Raw genomic sequence first — 16,184 nt, 5'->3', positions numbered from 1 at the left:
ACCAGAAGGAAAAATCAACTCACTGAATATGGAGTACCAAGTTGCAGAGACAAATAAAAGGGGGGTGGGGTCTGATTTCAAAGCATTTCCTTGTGTTTACTCACTTTATGGTGTGTATGTAACTGCAGGACAAATGGGGAGCTGCTTTTGAACGTATAAGAATGATGTTTCCTCTATTCTCACTGAGCACCAGTGAGCCTGAGGAATCCAACAGAAAAACTGAGTTGGAAAACGAGGGCATGGTAGCTGTTGTGGACACCATCTTCTTGCACATGTTATCTTCTGGGAGAGACAAGGAGAGGAGGAGAACAGGATGCTTTCTCCCCTTGTAGGATTAGAGAGCTCATGAGATTGTCTCTGTAAACTTGCCATTCAGAAATGTGTTACTGAGAGGAAATCTGAGCACACTGACTTACGGAATTTTGCAGACCATTTTAAAAATTATGCAGGTCGTGTTTATGCTGTGAAGTGCATATACATCCACTTCTATCCAGGGCACACTAAACAGAAATAAAGCAATATTGATACTGAGCTTAGACACCTGCCCATTGGCTTACTTTTAAAAGAAGGAATTAAGATTGTCCAATCCAACATGTTCTGTCATGTCGGAGTTATGGAATTTAAACTTCAGAAGAAGATGGAGTCAGGTCTTCCACTTTTTGAATAAGTTGTCTAAGCAGTTTGCTAATGTGGAAAAGGCTAAGGAAACACTGATTAGATATATGATTGCATTGGACATCACTAACACAAAGTCCTCTGTCCTACTGTTTGGGACCAATCCTTTGAACCAGATACTGGCTGTGATGTGAAGTCAGGCAATCAGTTTTCTTATGGGGACTTTGCCCTGCAAAGCTTGTTGGAAGAGGAAGCCAATTTTTTCATGGAGTTAGAGATCAGCTATTGCAATGAACCACTTAACATTTCATATATTAAATGCAAAGTTAAATTATTAAGATACTTGTATTTGTCTGAAGATGTGTTCACACTTCTCTCTATAATCACAAAAATGTTATGCTAAACTTGTGCAGTCACCTTGTTTTTTAGCTACCTTTTTAAGCGAACAAGAAATTCTTGATCACACACATCTGAATAGAAGGGGATTCCACATTTTCTTTCTGAGTGAACAGAGGCACATAATTTTCAACCCAATCCAGGAATTTCATTGAGAGTGACATCTCAGACATGACCCTGATTTTAGAGTTTAATCTAATGCTGCCTCCAGTTCCATTGTGCATATAGGATAATTGATGATTTTCCATGAGTGTTTTGTTTACTCCATTGCATATAACATTTTGCCTTAGCCTAATCTAAGCAGTCTGGATCACCCTGCTGGTAAATGTCGAGTGTCAGTTGCTTACTACTGGAGATGGCACAGAAATACTCAACAGACCTCATACTGGCCAAAATCTGCTTCTGGTTGCCTGCCACATGAGCATTTATGTTGTAGTTAATCCACTTGCAAAGCATGTGATTTGACAGCCACAGTTTCTTCTTCCAGTGCTGCTTTCCCAATTCCCCTGTGTTTAGAACAAACCACGTGAGGCAACATCAGTTTTTAGCAGAAATTTTTCTCCTTTTTCTTGTTTGGGAAATGAGCCCACATCATTACCCTTATTTATTGCTTAATATCTATAAATGACGACTCTCAAGGCTGTGGGATACTCAAACTTGTTTATGTTGCATTTCTTTGAATACACAGGATTAGTCTGGGGCATTTCTCTCACCCTAAATTGGCACGGGCTGGGTTATCTGCCCAAATGCTGGCACTTGTGCTTGAGAGTCAGCGCCTTTGATTCATGAAGCTTTGGCTTTGATGCAAGCATCCCTGTTACCTCTTGCACTAAGGATCTGGCACAACCCCTGTTGGTACTTCCATGAGGACATACAATGTTCCAAGCCTCCCCCACTGCGTAGACAATTCCTTAGCGGGGCAGGCTTTCCAAACACATTGTTTTAAAGAAATGAATCACTCATTCGTGAAAAATGGAAAAAAAAGAGCACAAATACCATCAAAGCAAATTCAGGGGTTCGCCGCCCACATCACTGACATCATGCTGCCAAGCCAGAGAGCACTGAATAGGACTCCTTACAGAGTCCATCAATGCCACTCTTTAAATGGCAATTGCCTGAAGGGGCTGCTGGTTTGTGATATGAGGTACTTCTTCCTTAGCAGGAGAAAGGCAGCAAAGGCTGGGATTTCAGTGCAGGTCCCCTCAAATGGCAACAAAACACACGGCTGTTTGCCCTGCCAGGATGTCTCTTTTTCAAAGGACTCTCCTCTGGGTTTGGAGGGCAATTAATTTATACTAGGATGAAATATTTTTTAAAAGGAAAAGACCTGTCTAATCATCAGAAGGAGCTTCCTTTATTAAACTGGAGATTGGATAAGAGAAGCAATGTGGACTTCTTATCATTTCTGGACCAATTAAAGCAGATCCAAGTGAGGTCTCTCCAAGTTAATCCCAGAGCTGGTGTGCTGGGGCGTGTGATGCAGGGATGCACTGAGCTGTCTGGAGCCGAGCCAGCTCCCGTCTGACGCGCGGTTCCCACATCAGACAGGGCTGTGCCCAAGCTAATAAGCCCTGTCGAGAAACGCAGTGACAGGTCACCGTGGCACAGGGCAGTGTCACACATACAGCCTGCACTTCATGGCACGGGCTCCCACTAGTTGTGGGATTTCTACCATGTGACCATTTTATGGCATAGACAGATTTCTAGCAATTCTGCTAATGTTTTTACACACTCTGCTGTGCCACGACATTGCCTTTCCACCTCTTTCCCTCTGATACTTTGTCTTGCTGGTGTCTCAGACAAATGACTCAACTTTGTCTGTGTTTCTGCATTTGCTCACAGGAGCTGCTTCTCCACACACCAAGTCTGCTGGGGTGCCAGTGAGCCTTCAGCCAGATAAGGTGACCTGGTAAGCAAACCAAGAGAATTGGGTTATAATAAAAGAACAGAGAGTGAAGCAGCAAAGAATTCGTAGCCTTTACATCAAGTTTCATGTCACCTTGCCTCAATTTCTGCTTGTCTCTGAGTACATCTGCACATTAGCTGCTCTGCATTTTCAAAGCAAGCAACACTTAGCCTGATGTGTGCAATGCACAGAACAGGGGATGCTGACCTGCCTGGGGATTTGGGACACCACAGTAATGCGAATAATTAAAAACCAGAAATTGAGACTGGCAGTAATGATCTTTCACTGACCCAGAGTGAATAGATAAAATGATCAATGATGTCTTTGCCTTCTGTAATGTCTGCCAGACAATCCAAATTTATAATCAGCATAGGAAAACTGCTGCATATCACAACCATATGGCACTGAGAATACACATTATTGTACAGTAGCATTGCACTAATTTAAGGTCTGTCACCACTTCCATTATGGGGCTCTGTTTCCAGCAATAAGAAACTCTCACACAAGCACTTACTCCAAGCTGTACATGATCTCTGCCTGAAAAGGTCTCTTAGATCTCTAGATGCTTTAAATAACTTTTTTATTTAAATAAAAAAAGTTTTCCTACTTTTTCATTATATAAGTTAAAGTAAGGTTCAGTTTTCCCCCACATTATTCAAAATTCATTTTATTTAAGCTGATAAAACTCTATGATTTTGGGAATGGTTAGGTCTATTCCATCTACTGTGGGTCACTTTTAAAATTGAAATAAGTCATTAAGCATCTGGTGACTTTAAAATCTATTGTATATATACATAGAGAGAGAATTACAGTTAAAGGAAAAAAAATCACCAAAAATGAAGCCATGGCGATTTCTATGTGAACTCAAAGTTTTCATGAAGTTATTCTACATAAGGCTGGTCAGACCACATGGCCTTGTTAGCGGAAAGGAAATTTTTATTTTTCATCTGTATCAAAATCTGTGTACATTTTTGCATGTCTTAAAAATCCCCATTGGAAAAACTGGAAACAGCTTTCTGGCACCCTAAATTTAGGGGAAAATCTGCAGTTAATGTGCGAATGTTTTACAATCTGCCAAAGACATTATGCACAGTGCAAAGGTGGCATCTCCTGTGGAAAAGGGATTTCCATTTTGGATAATCTCTCCATGGCTGACATAAGCATATCTCAGTCACTGCATAATCACAGGTTCCACGTTGATGTGAGAGTAGCCATCACTCAGAAAGGTCGTGTCCAGGATAAATTAGCCCAAATTAATAACAAGCTGATGGAAAATTTTCTTCTGAAAGTTCAGGTGACCAAATCCTCATTTGATTCCCAGTGGCACAGAGGCCGCTAAGCTGAGCTCAGGGGAGCGGCACAGGCAACTCTCTGGAAAGCACTGGGAGGATGAAGGTGTTCAGCCCTAAGCCTGAAAGGGGCTGAGGTCGATCTCAGGGGGGAGGACCAGCTCTTATCTTCCCCAGAGCAGTCAGAGAAGTGGTTAAAGTAGTGATTAGAAAGTAGTAAGAAGAGGGCAAATCGATCTGCCCATCCCCCTGACTGTTCTCCCAGCCTCCAGCTACTTTCAGCCCAGCAATTTCCTGAACTGGATGTGGTTTCTATGCACTCATTAATTCTCAGTGGATTTCAGTTCTATGAACTTACAGCATCTCTCCTTTAATCCCTGGAAAATTTTAACCTCCAAGTTCATTCCCTTGCTGTGAAAAAATCACATTTTTTTAGTAGTTAGTAAAAGTGAGTGCTGATCCATGGCTTCAATGTGCCTTAGTAATACAAACAACAATGGCATTACTTGGCAATAATTTTCCATGTCCCTGAGATGATTTGCTCTGATGGTCAGGGTCATTTTCCTCTCAGTCAAGACTTTATTCCCATGAGGCAGCTGCCTGATTATTACTAACTTTTTCCCATTAAAGAAAAAAAAAATCACATCAAATTTGGATATCTTTCTTATCAGAGAACATGGGATTTGTCCATATGAGCCTTGGCCTATGCAGAGATACCTATGAGCTATATGAGCAATAGAAATGAATCTGTAGGAGAGAAACACTTGGTGCTGAGGCCCTAAATTCTGACCCTGCAGCATTTGGGAGAGGGAGAGAGGGAGGGAGGAAGGAAGCAGTCCTGTGTCATGACAGTCCCTGGGAGCAGCAGTGTACAGGGTGGGCTGCTAGAGCACATCTACCCATTTCAGACAACCAACATCTGCTCTCCAAGGCTATTCCAAAACACAGAGCAAGGTGTAGAAAGAGGGAACAATCCAGGTATGTTTCAAAAGCTCATTCATGGTCCTAAGTAATGCAGATGCATCCATGCAGAGCAGGGTGCGGCACGAGTGAGGGAGCCTGAGTGAGCAGACAAGGCACCCACGGTGCCTGAGCTAAATCCCTGGGATCCTCTGCACAGCACCACTTTCCACTGGGCAGACACATGATGTGACAGCAGCTCTGCTCTCCTTCTCTCCTTCTGTTAAAGAAGGAGTTTGCACCACCTCACCTGGCAAAATCTTGCAGAGTTTAATTGAAGTCAACAGTGTCTACCTGGAGCTGAATATCTCAACTTCTATTCAACAAAAGAAAAAAGCTCAAAGTCTCTCAGCAAAAAGTATGCAATATGTTACAAGAAGAAAGATTTTTTTCAAGGAAACACAGCACAAGGTGGTTGACCATATTTTTATATTCTGTATTGTTCAGTGTCCTGAGATGAAACAGAAGAGTTAAGAAGGCAGGAGAGTTTAATAAAGCCATCAAAAAAGAAATAGAGGGAGAACTTAAAGCTTCGGCTGACAGATCCAGGCTCACACCAGCACAATCACAGGCTTTTAATATATAAATAACTAAATTCTACGCTTCATTTTACCTCTGCCCCAGAGCACAGTTGTGATGATTTAATCTCTTCTACTCTTTCACTTTTTAAAGGTGAATCAAACAGCATAAGTTATCAAAGATGCAAACCTGACCCCCTGCGACTACATTACAATGCAGCACCACCTTCTGGCTATGGGAAAACTCTTAGTGGCTACTTTACCTACTCCATTCTTCAGGGGCATCTGTTTCCTAATTCTTTATGGTGATTAGTTTTCACAGCTTCAGCTATTCTACCTATGGATGTTTTTAATAACAGCTGCTATTTTTCAAATAGAAGAGACATTTCTAACATGGAGCATTTGGGACTGTGCATCTCAGCCTTTAGTGAAGGAGCAATGTGTATGTTCATTTTTTATGATCTGTAATCACATGCTGCTCCTGGGAAACATGCCACAAGTGCCCACATATGTGAGTAGTGGCAGCTGAAAGTGCATAATTCATGAAGGAAACATCAGGATCGGAGGAAATGGCATAAATAGCTGATTGGCTTGACACATCTTATATTTTTTTCCAGGATTTATTTCCTTTAAAAGATGTGAGTTGTCTTTCAAAAAAGAAATGTGTAGACTGCCAAGTCATAAGGTTCTCTAGGTCGCTTACTTGTTTCTCTGAAAGCAAAGGCATTCTTCTGTTTTCAGTCTGATTTAATTAGAATGGCGTTTTTTTACAGTATGTGGTCTTTGTTCCTCCAGGTCTCTACTCCTCCACAGTTTTATTCAACCCTATTGTGGGTCCACTTTGAAACAGAAAGGGCAGTCGAAACAACTTCATCTCAGAAGAAAATCCTATAAATACTGTAATTGCTGTGGAGTTTAATCTGGTTTCTTAACCTCTGATTCAGTTTGGATAGTGCTTAGGGCACAAAAGAAACAAATCAGCCATTTCAGCTAAAGGCTTCATTTGGCACAAATCAGGACAAGGCTTCATGATAAAAGAAATGTTTAAAATAGAGAAACATTAGATGCTGCCCAAATTTCAGCTGGAGGAAAGAAAAAAACCCCATGATTACAAAGGCAAATTTAGCCACATCCAATCTCCAAGAACATTTTGTAGAAATATCACAAACAACAGTGTTCTCAGGGTATTTCTACTAGAAATAATGTGAGAAAGAACATTCTCACATTACTTCCAGTCAAAATGCCATAAAAATGCACACTTGATAGCAAGCATTCTCATAGCATTTTAACAGCAAAGACCTCAAGGAAACATTTTCTCATGACATTTCCTCTGGAAGAGGGTGGAGCTGGGGAGTTCTGCACTCCTCCACTCCCACCAGCATGGGAATGTCTCAGGGGTGAGCTCTCCAGTGAGAGCAGCAGGGCAAGGATTGCAGAGGACACAGAGGAGCAGGATGGGCTTCCCTCTGCAATGAGAGCACTTGCAAGAGAGCAAAGACTCCTCCATCCAGAAGAAAGTGACAGAAGGGTCATGATAATTATATTACATACCCCAGAGTAACTCAAGGATGAGCTTATGTATACATCTGTATTTTCAACATAATACTCCCCATTAAAGTATGTATATGAGACAGAAAGTGTGAGAGGGAAGGAAAGATACTTTGATTTGTTTTTTTTTAAGGGGTGTTCCAAAGGGTTTTATGTGCAAATTCTCCATGGGGAGTTTTCATGAAATTTTTTCTGTGGAACAAATTTGTCTGCACTGTCACACTGCCAGTCTGAAAGAAATGAAATCTCAGCTTACTCAGACAAGAGAGAGAAACATGATCCCTACTAAGTCAATGGGATAAGTACACCCACACTAATCTGTCTGCTACAATTTGAGATTTCACCATTCTGGTGATGCAGGAAGTCCTCAGTTCCCTCTTTTAGGAGTCTTTCACTTCTCAGGGGTTTTACAAAGTCAGGCCAAGCAGGGTTCTGAGCATCTTGGTCCACTTGCAGATGCCGCTGCTCTCTGCAGGGAGATTGGACCAGATGAGCTTTGAAGGCCCCTTCTGACCCAAACTGTTGTGAATGTCCGTGATCCTAATTGCAGATGCCTCTGAGAGACATTTCAGTGAGCAGAATGGTCAGCAATAATTTCAGCTTATTTCTCCCACCCAGCTACTCTACTTCAGCTGCCAGATGGAAGCAATGAACCCAGGAAAGGACAGGAGACCTTGGTCTTTCTGAGCTCTTCTGTCTTGAGAGACTCAACTTAGACATGTAAGAAGAGAAGAAGTTGCTTCCTCTTGAGCCCAGTTAATGAGGTAACCCCACATGAATAAATAGGAGAAGAATAATGTCATGAACTGAAAATCAGGATTCTATTTTGTTTATTTTCTTTAGCTATGTCTTACATTGTGTCCAGAGTCGGTCCATCAAAATTCTTTTATTAACTCATGTTTTTTTTTTTCAGAGGTTCTATAGGTTTCCCAACTCTGTTGTGGTTTATTTGGGGGCATTTATTTTCTTATTTATTTATTTATTTTGTTGTTTCACTTTACTTAAACCTCTGTGTATGCGGTAAGCAGAGGGCAGTGCCCGGATGTGAGGTGTGGAGGAGAAAACTCTGCCTATAGCAAGTCCACATTGCCTGAGAACAGGAGTAGAATAGACTGAACTGCCTGCACACTCATCTCTAGTCACTGGTCACTGAGGTAATAGACTGCATGGTAGGGGAACACCACAAACTTATTTCCTTTCCCTGCTAGATACTTTCCAGATGTTTAAAATCAATATATAAAAGAATGCCCAACTTGAAATTCTCCTAATACAACAAGGTGGTAGATATGCCCCCTCGAGTATCTTAACTCTGACATTGGCTCTGATGTATTCTTCAGATGAAAGAAGCTGCAGCTGGCAGACAGAGATGATTTGCTCCAAGAAAAAATTTACCCTAATATCTAAGATTAAACATTGGTTGAAATAAAAGCAGAAAAAAGAGGAATTTAATGAACCGGAGGATTCCTTTTTTTAGATGAAAAGACCTTTGAGATGGAAAATGAAATATTTATCCATGTTATATATGTACTGAGATGCATGGATATCTCAACTGGTGCTTATGCTGATACAATACTCTATTTTTATGATGAATAAGGGGTTGATAACATGATAGTGATCTAAAATGTTAGTACATTATATCTACACATCATATTGGTTTTCAGATTTGCATTACCTTTGCTTAGGTTTCAGAGAAAGAACACGCAATGCAAAAATATGCAGATGTGTCTAACAAGCAACATGACCCCTTTTTAAAGTAGAAATAAATGGCATTTAGAGCTATTGATGGAATCTTAGAATGCTTTATGTTGAAATGGATGTTAAAGATAATTTCATTCCAGCCCCCCTTATCATGGGCCAGGACACCTTCCTGGGCCAGGTTACTCCAAACCCTCTCATCCAACCTGGCATTCACCACTACTCTGGGGAAACAGTACTTCACAATGTTCACAGTAAAGAATTTCTTCCTATTGCCATTAATTACACAGAATTTATCCCGTAGCTACATAATTAGTAACCATGTCACTACTGGAAGTTACATTTCTTTGTTTTAATACTTCAAATGTTTAACTGCTCAAAACTATTAGCTAGCCCAAGTTCTTTAAGAAATTATAATATTTAACTTGTTTGCTGCATAAGCAAAATTGAACTGAGAGAAAAAGTTCTTCATGCTAATACTATGTATAGAATGAGGCAGTCCCCAGACATTCAAATGCACAGTCCAGGTTGTAAATAGTGATTGCCAAATCACATTGCACTGTTCTAGCTTTATAGCTGGCAGGGGGAGAGGAGGCAGAAATATAGACAACAACACAGATCTAAGGTGTCTTTTTAAATTTAATGGAGACAGACATCTGGAAATTATCCTGCAGAGAAGTGGGCCAAGAGTAGTCTTCCTTCCCAGTAAGTGGTTTCTTTCAGCATGTGTAACTTAGGAAAAAAAAAGGTATGTGGGAGTGCACATAGCATTCACTGACTTGAAGTGTTCTTTATTTGAAAGTATTTGAAGCCTCAGCAAAATTGTATAAACAAACAAACAGAAGAAAACCCTCTTGCCTCAATGATCTCTCAAATTTAGGTGGTTCTTTCATACTCATGTGTTCAAGTTGGAGTAAACTAGTAGAAATCTTTCTGTCTTTATGTGGAGTACAGAAATCAAATCTTTCCTCAAGTTTCAAAACTGCTTTTTGAAACCTGAGTTTATTTGCTTGTTTTTTTCAAGCAAATCTCCCTGTAATTACATGATAGTTTTTCCTGCTCTGTGAAGTGAGGGGTTTAAAACAGACAAAAACAAAAACAAATCAAAGTGTTTGTTCCCAACTCTTTTCCACCTTTGGTATGGAACAGCCAATGTGTCATTTATAGAGGATTTTGAGCACAATCCTTCAATTTATAATTATAGCTGGTGGTAGGCAATAAAGTATATGTATTCAGAGATAGGGGTTATAGAGGATATCTCCTCTAGAGTGTTTCAACCCCAAATTCTCAATCTTTGTATCAAGAGAATAATCCCTATGGTTTTTCCAGCATCCCATTTGACTTTAGTGGGGCTTTGTTGTATCTGCATAGACTTTTAGGGATGGGGTCCTAAAATCATCTGCAAGGTGTTTGCGAAACCGTCACTTCATCTTAAAAGGCTCACATCATCTCCCATTCATTTCACCCACATATCATTAGTGGCAATTCCAGAATTGCCATTACTAAAATATAATTCCATTCTTCAATACTTCTTTAGTAAGGCCTGCTGCAAATTTAAAGCAAATGTAGCTTGATGTCGTTGATACTGAATATCTGGAAGTCCACAGAAATTCCTGTTTGGCTCAACAGTGTAAGGGTGGTTCATGAAAGAGTCAGCCTTGTTCTGTAATGCTACTTGAAGTGCTGCTCCAGTGAATGGCTGGTAATTTGAAATCATTAAAAAGCTGAGATAAAAAAAGAACATTTGTGAGTGAACATAATCATATTAATAAGAAATAGAAAGACATGAGGAAGCTGTTTGGAATTTAAACTGAAGTTCTTGAATGTTATTTCTGCAGTATTTGATGAGCTCTGATTAACTGGATAAAATTATCAAATGGAAAAAATCCAGCTGGAAATGATGACAGTGAACTTAGTGATGAATCTATCAAGAATACGTTGTCTCCATCTTCCTAGGCATAGAAAAGCTGTGAGCTGTGCAGCCAGTGATCTATCTATTCAGGAATTCTTTACCCCTTGTTTAATTACCTAGATCATTTAGCTGCATTATTTCATATTTCAAGTGCTGCTTTTTGTAGTCACTGAAAAAATCTTTTGTGCAACATCCTCTGTTCCTTCCTGGTTGGACTCGTAACTGTAGTAAGAATAATTCTTCATTAAATTTTTGACATGTCTAAATTTTATTCCCCCATTACCTCTCTGGAAGCAGAGGGACTGTTCATGGGAATGTTTTCTGAGCAGTGTGAGGGAAGGCTCTGTATCCTGGCAGTGCTGATCGCTTGTCAGGATGCGGCTGCTCTGACATGATTAATACAAGCTCATGTTGCTGAGCAACCTTAATGAGGCTGAGGATAATCAACTCACTGCTTGCACAGATCTCTGGACTTGTACTTCCCCGTGTGTTTTCTGTCATCCAAATTCTGTGCTGTGTGAAGGTACCTGAATTAGCCCTGGAATGTGACATAAAGGAGCCAACGGAGAAAGTTGGAGAAACTGATTAAAGGATTTAAGATTTCAAAGGCCATGATCCATCTGGATTGGCTGTTGAAGCGGGTGAGGGTGTCCAGAGATGGCAGAAGAAGGATCCCCGACCTTCCTGACCCTTTAGTGAAAAGAAGGGATGAGAAAGCAAATGTTGTGTTCATTTGTTTATTTTTCTTTGTGTGATTTAGACAAGGAGAAGGGAATAGAACTCTCTGGGTGGTCCTGAAGCTGGTTTCCTCATGAAACTGGGAGAAGGTTCCCCTTTTAAACATTGTTGTAAATGGGTGATGGGAGAGAGAATTAAAGATTAAAATTTTTGTATTTCAACACATTTTTCTCTACCTTTCTTCAGGGATGGTCCATGGTTCTCCTAAAACAGCTTCACTTAGCTCAGAAATGAGCTTGCTGGAAAAATCTCCCACTTCTATATTTGATGAGGATCAGAGACCAATCATTGAGAGACAAGGAAAAGTTACAAATTCTGGCCTTTCATCATTTTACACAGGTATGTCTGTGGTACAGTGACGCAATATCATCTCAATCCTCTACAGTTTTATGTTATATTGACTAAAAAAAAAAAGAGAAAAAAAAGTAGGGGAAAAAAAGTGCATAGGATTAGTTTCCCCTTCCATAAATTCCATAAAATGGAATTTTTATTCCTTTCATGAAACGACTGCAGAATGCCTGTGTCTCACTCACCAGACAACCAGATGGGCAGGACTGCTCCACTGTCCCATTCCTCTCCAGTATCCTTTCCAGAGTCACCTGAGTTCTCCTTTTTCAGTATTCTTCTGTTCCATGGCACTCAGGAAAACTGGGTGATGAGGACAGCCTGGTAGACATGTCACACACTGTCACATGCAGAGGGACTGGGATGGATGCCTACCTCTCCTAGGTGAAGCCAATAACTGTGTATGTCAGTGGGATGGCAAGGACCAGATGGAGCATGCTCATCCCCCTGATTACTCAGTCAGTGCCCCCTAGATGTAAATGCTGCAGAGCTTGTCTCAGTCCTGGCAGATTTTCAAGGACAAAGATATTCCCCATTAAACCTGTGGGAAAATATCCATGTGAATTAATGCTTCGATTCTCAGGGGAATAACTGCAAATATTCCAGCTCTTTCTGTTCCAAATGTGGATGTGTGATAGATACTGTGGCATGTTTCCTTAGAAAACTGAGTGCTGCCATCCCAAGAAGACAGTCCAGTGGCCCCATGAATTCTGTTTCTTCTTATGCTTGGGCTTCTTTTGCTAAACACTGGGAAATGAAAACATTCTGTATAACATCAGCTCTCAAACATTTTGGTGTGGGAAACCATTATATGCCATGAATTCTTTTTTGTGTATGTGCATATTATGTATCCTGCAGTCAGTGCTCGTACTGTGACACAGACCTTTATGAGGTGAAACATTCTTGTTGAGATCTGAACTTTGAAACTTGGTGTCTCAGGTCTTTTACTAGGGCATCCTTCAAAAATAGTTTGGGGTAACAGAGATTTCAGAACACTCATCATGTGCAATGGTGGCTGTAGTCTGAGGCACATTGGGATACATTCATAATTTTTTAATCCCATGTAAATCCATTCACTTTGGTAAAATAGCAGCAATTTACAGGAAGAAAAATTTTTACTATCTGTGATAAAAGGTTGCAAATGGCAAGTAAATAATTTCATGAAGAGCCATTGTGCTTGTGGTTGTATAGACACATGATGTGTATAAATCACTGTATACTATGCAACAAAAATCTTAAGCATATAGATCATTATGACATTGCAAAACAGCAGAACTGCTGTTGTCTTGCTAGATGAGTCAATGTTGGGTTTTTAATTCCCTTCTGCTGCTGGCTAAAATCTTTTCCAGGAATATAAATATCAGATGGCTACATGTGAAGATTATGAAATGCAAAAATTTGTGAGTTATTCTGTTTAACATGAAAGAAGTATTTTGAAATGCAGCTGTAGACCATAAAGGACTTTATAACTGACTATTTTAAAATTAAATTAAACATTGGAAAATAAAGGTAAATCTTTCATATTTCCCTCTCTCTGGACAATGGAAACCAAGCATCTTGTTTAGGGTTAGGGAGTATTTGAACAGCATGGACGACAAAGGAGTGCAGGTACCAAAGTCCTTGTCACCTCAGCAGTCAGGAGAGAGGGCAGCCTGCTGCAGTGTTGCACAGGAACTGAGAACACGTTTTGAGCTTTGTTTAATTGCAACTCAGATGAGTCACAGACACTTGGTCCTCACTTCCTAATTCTGGAAGCAAAAAATAAACACTTGTTTTAGGCCACTCTTTAAAAAAGTAGCCTCAAACATAGTAACCATAGCTAACTGTAAATTACTTTTATTTATTGACAGTTTGCATAGTTCAGAGAGGAATTACTAATATATCACAGACCTTTTAACCAGAAATAAGCATGCTCAAGGCAGACAGCTGTTTTTGGTGTCAGCTGGGAAAAATGCCCCAACCACTCATGTTTGATGAACAAACATTCTTTCCTGATTGTCTGCACTCATACCCATCTGTTGGGATGGCATGATGCCCAGGCAGAAGCTGGGCAAAACTTTTGCCTTGGGCATTAACAGAGAGCAACAATAGGTTTAGATGGGCAGTATGAGTAACACTGCATATAAAATGTCTCAAGCTTCAATTTTGTGCCAAGCATGGCACAAAAGCTTAGAAACAAATGTCTCCTCATACATCATTTGGGATTACTGAGCCCCCAAAAGCAATTATTACCTAAAAAAAGCCTGTATTTTGGGGTCACCAATATATCACATAGAAGTTGGTGTTCAGCTCAATGTGATTACCTTGTTAGAGGACAACACTGTGGCTGGAGCACACTGTGTGACAAGGTGGGGATAGACACTGCTCATGTAGACAAATGCTAACTACACAGCCAGGAAATCCACTTTAGAGGCACAGGACCAGCTGCTGTCTCCAGCAAATGGTCTTCATTTCCTGGAAAACATGCAGTCAGCAAAAGGATAAGAACCTGGTTAGCCAGCAGCTGAAAGGACATGAAAATAAGGAGAGACAGCAACATGAGGTTTAATGCATGAGAAATAACTAGGAGACAAAAGAAGATGAGAACTTATAGGACTATAGAATAATTTCGTTTGGAAAAGACCTTTAAGATCATCAAGTCCAGCCATTAGCCCAGCACTGCCAAGTCCTTGTCTCGCTGTGTGGGACAGACTCTCTTTGAGGTAGCTTTAAAAGGGATGAGTTAAAAACACCAATCAATGAAAAGAGAAAACATAGAAATGTATATTCTATATAATAGATATAGATAGATGTATATTTATATGTACATTGATATATATATATATAGATGTGATGCCAGTGATTTAGATGAAACTATAAAGCTTTTTTCTATTCCCATAAACCTATGGGGCAGAGCTATTAAATTTTAAAGCTAGTTTTACAAAATCTAGAATTAGATACTTTCAAAATATAAGGACTCACACAGAGCAAGACAGGGTGAGCTCTTTCCTGTACTTGTGCTCTACATCTACTGACATTTAATGTTTTTTTCTGAGCTACAGCAGAGTCCATAGAGAAGAAGAGCTGTCTCCTTCTTCCACCATCTCCTCCATGCCTGGCTGTCTGTGTGTAGTTCTCAGCACTCTTTTAATCTCCTCTCAAACATCAGGCTCTCTGCAAGCTGTCACTGGCCTTAGTCCTACCACCTCTCACACTCTAGAAGTTTGTTCCAGGTTGTGCTAAGATTCACCTTTAATAGTCTATGCACATCCTATCACTCATAAAGGAGACAAAAGCTCTTCCTTCCTCCACAGGGCAGGAAAAACACCATCCAGAGTAGCCATAAAAATGATTTAGGACAAATCAGAACATGTAAATAGTGAGCAAATAAAATATATTCAATGCTAACATATTTACAGAGCTCTAAATAATTTAGGTAAGTTATAAAGGCGCCTTTCCTTATTCATACAATTCTTACATCTGCTCAATACATATGAAGGGAAGGTAGTCTGTGCTGTATTTCCAGGAGAGACAAAGGTGCTGGAAATTTCTAAAAATGAGTTCTAAGTCCAAATTCTGTGTCCAAATGTGTTTGCTATAGATTTTTTTTTAAACTTATTTAACTTCTCCGAGGTGTATACATACTCTTTCACAGGATATATGTGGAAATATTATTCTTATTCTGAACTTCCAACAGTCTCCAGTTTCACTTTTACTGACTTAATTAAGACTGGCTATGTGTAAGTGCATTTGGTTGCTAGGTTGGTTGTCAACCTGATTTGTTTGAAGAAATGTTAAAAAAATTGCAAGGAGGAACAACATGTTCACCATGTTGTTTTGCAAACAATTTTTTCAGCTCAGCTGTATCTTTTGTGGATTTCTGGGATCCTGATCTCATGTCTTGACAAGCACAACATAATGTTTTGAATATTATTTAAAGAAGTTATTAAGTGCTCTACTTCACTATGTGCAAGTTCTTCTATTACAGTTCAGTTTCTATCATGGCTGAGTGCCTCCTGTCTGCATTACACAGCGCAATAGCTTTGGCCACAGGCAATTCTTTCATCCTATCCTAAAAACAAGTCACGTGCATAATCACTAATTCCCTCTGAAAGATAATGTTTTTTTCCTTATATATATATTTTCTTTTACATATAGATGTCTGTGGACATCTGTGGAGACATATGTAAATATTTCTCTCTGGACTGTGCAGAGATGACTATTTCAAATAAATAAATAAATAAACTTTCCATTTGAAGGCAATTGTGAAATTAACACTGACT

The sequence above is a fragment of the Melospiza georgiana genome, chromosome 3, assembly GCF_028018845.1.
Source record: "Melospiza georgiana isolate bMelGeo1 chromosome 3, bMelGeo1.pri, whole genome shotgun sequence".
Lineage (NCBI taxonomy): Eukaryota > Metazoa > Chordata > Aves > Passeriformes > Passerellidae > Melospiza > Melospiza georgiana.
The sequence above is the reverse complement of the archived record's forward strand: the minus strand, read 5'-3'. Positions refer to the sequence as shown.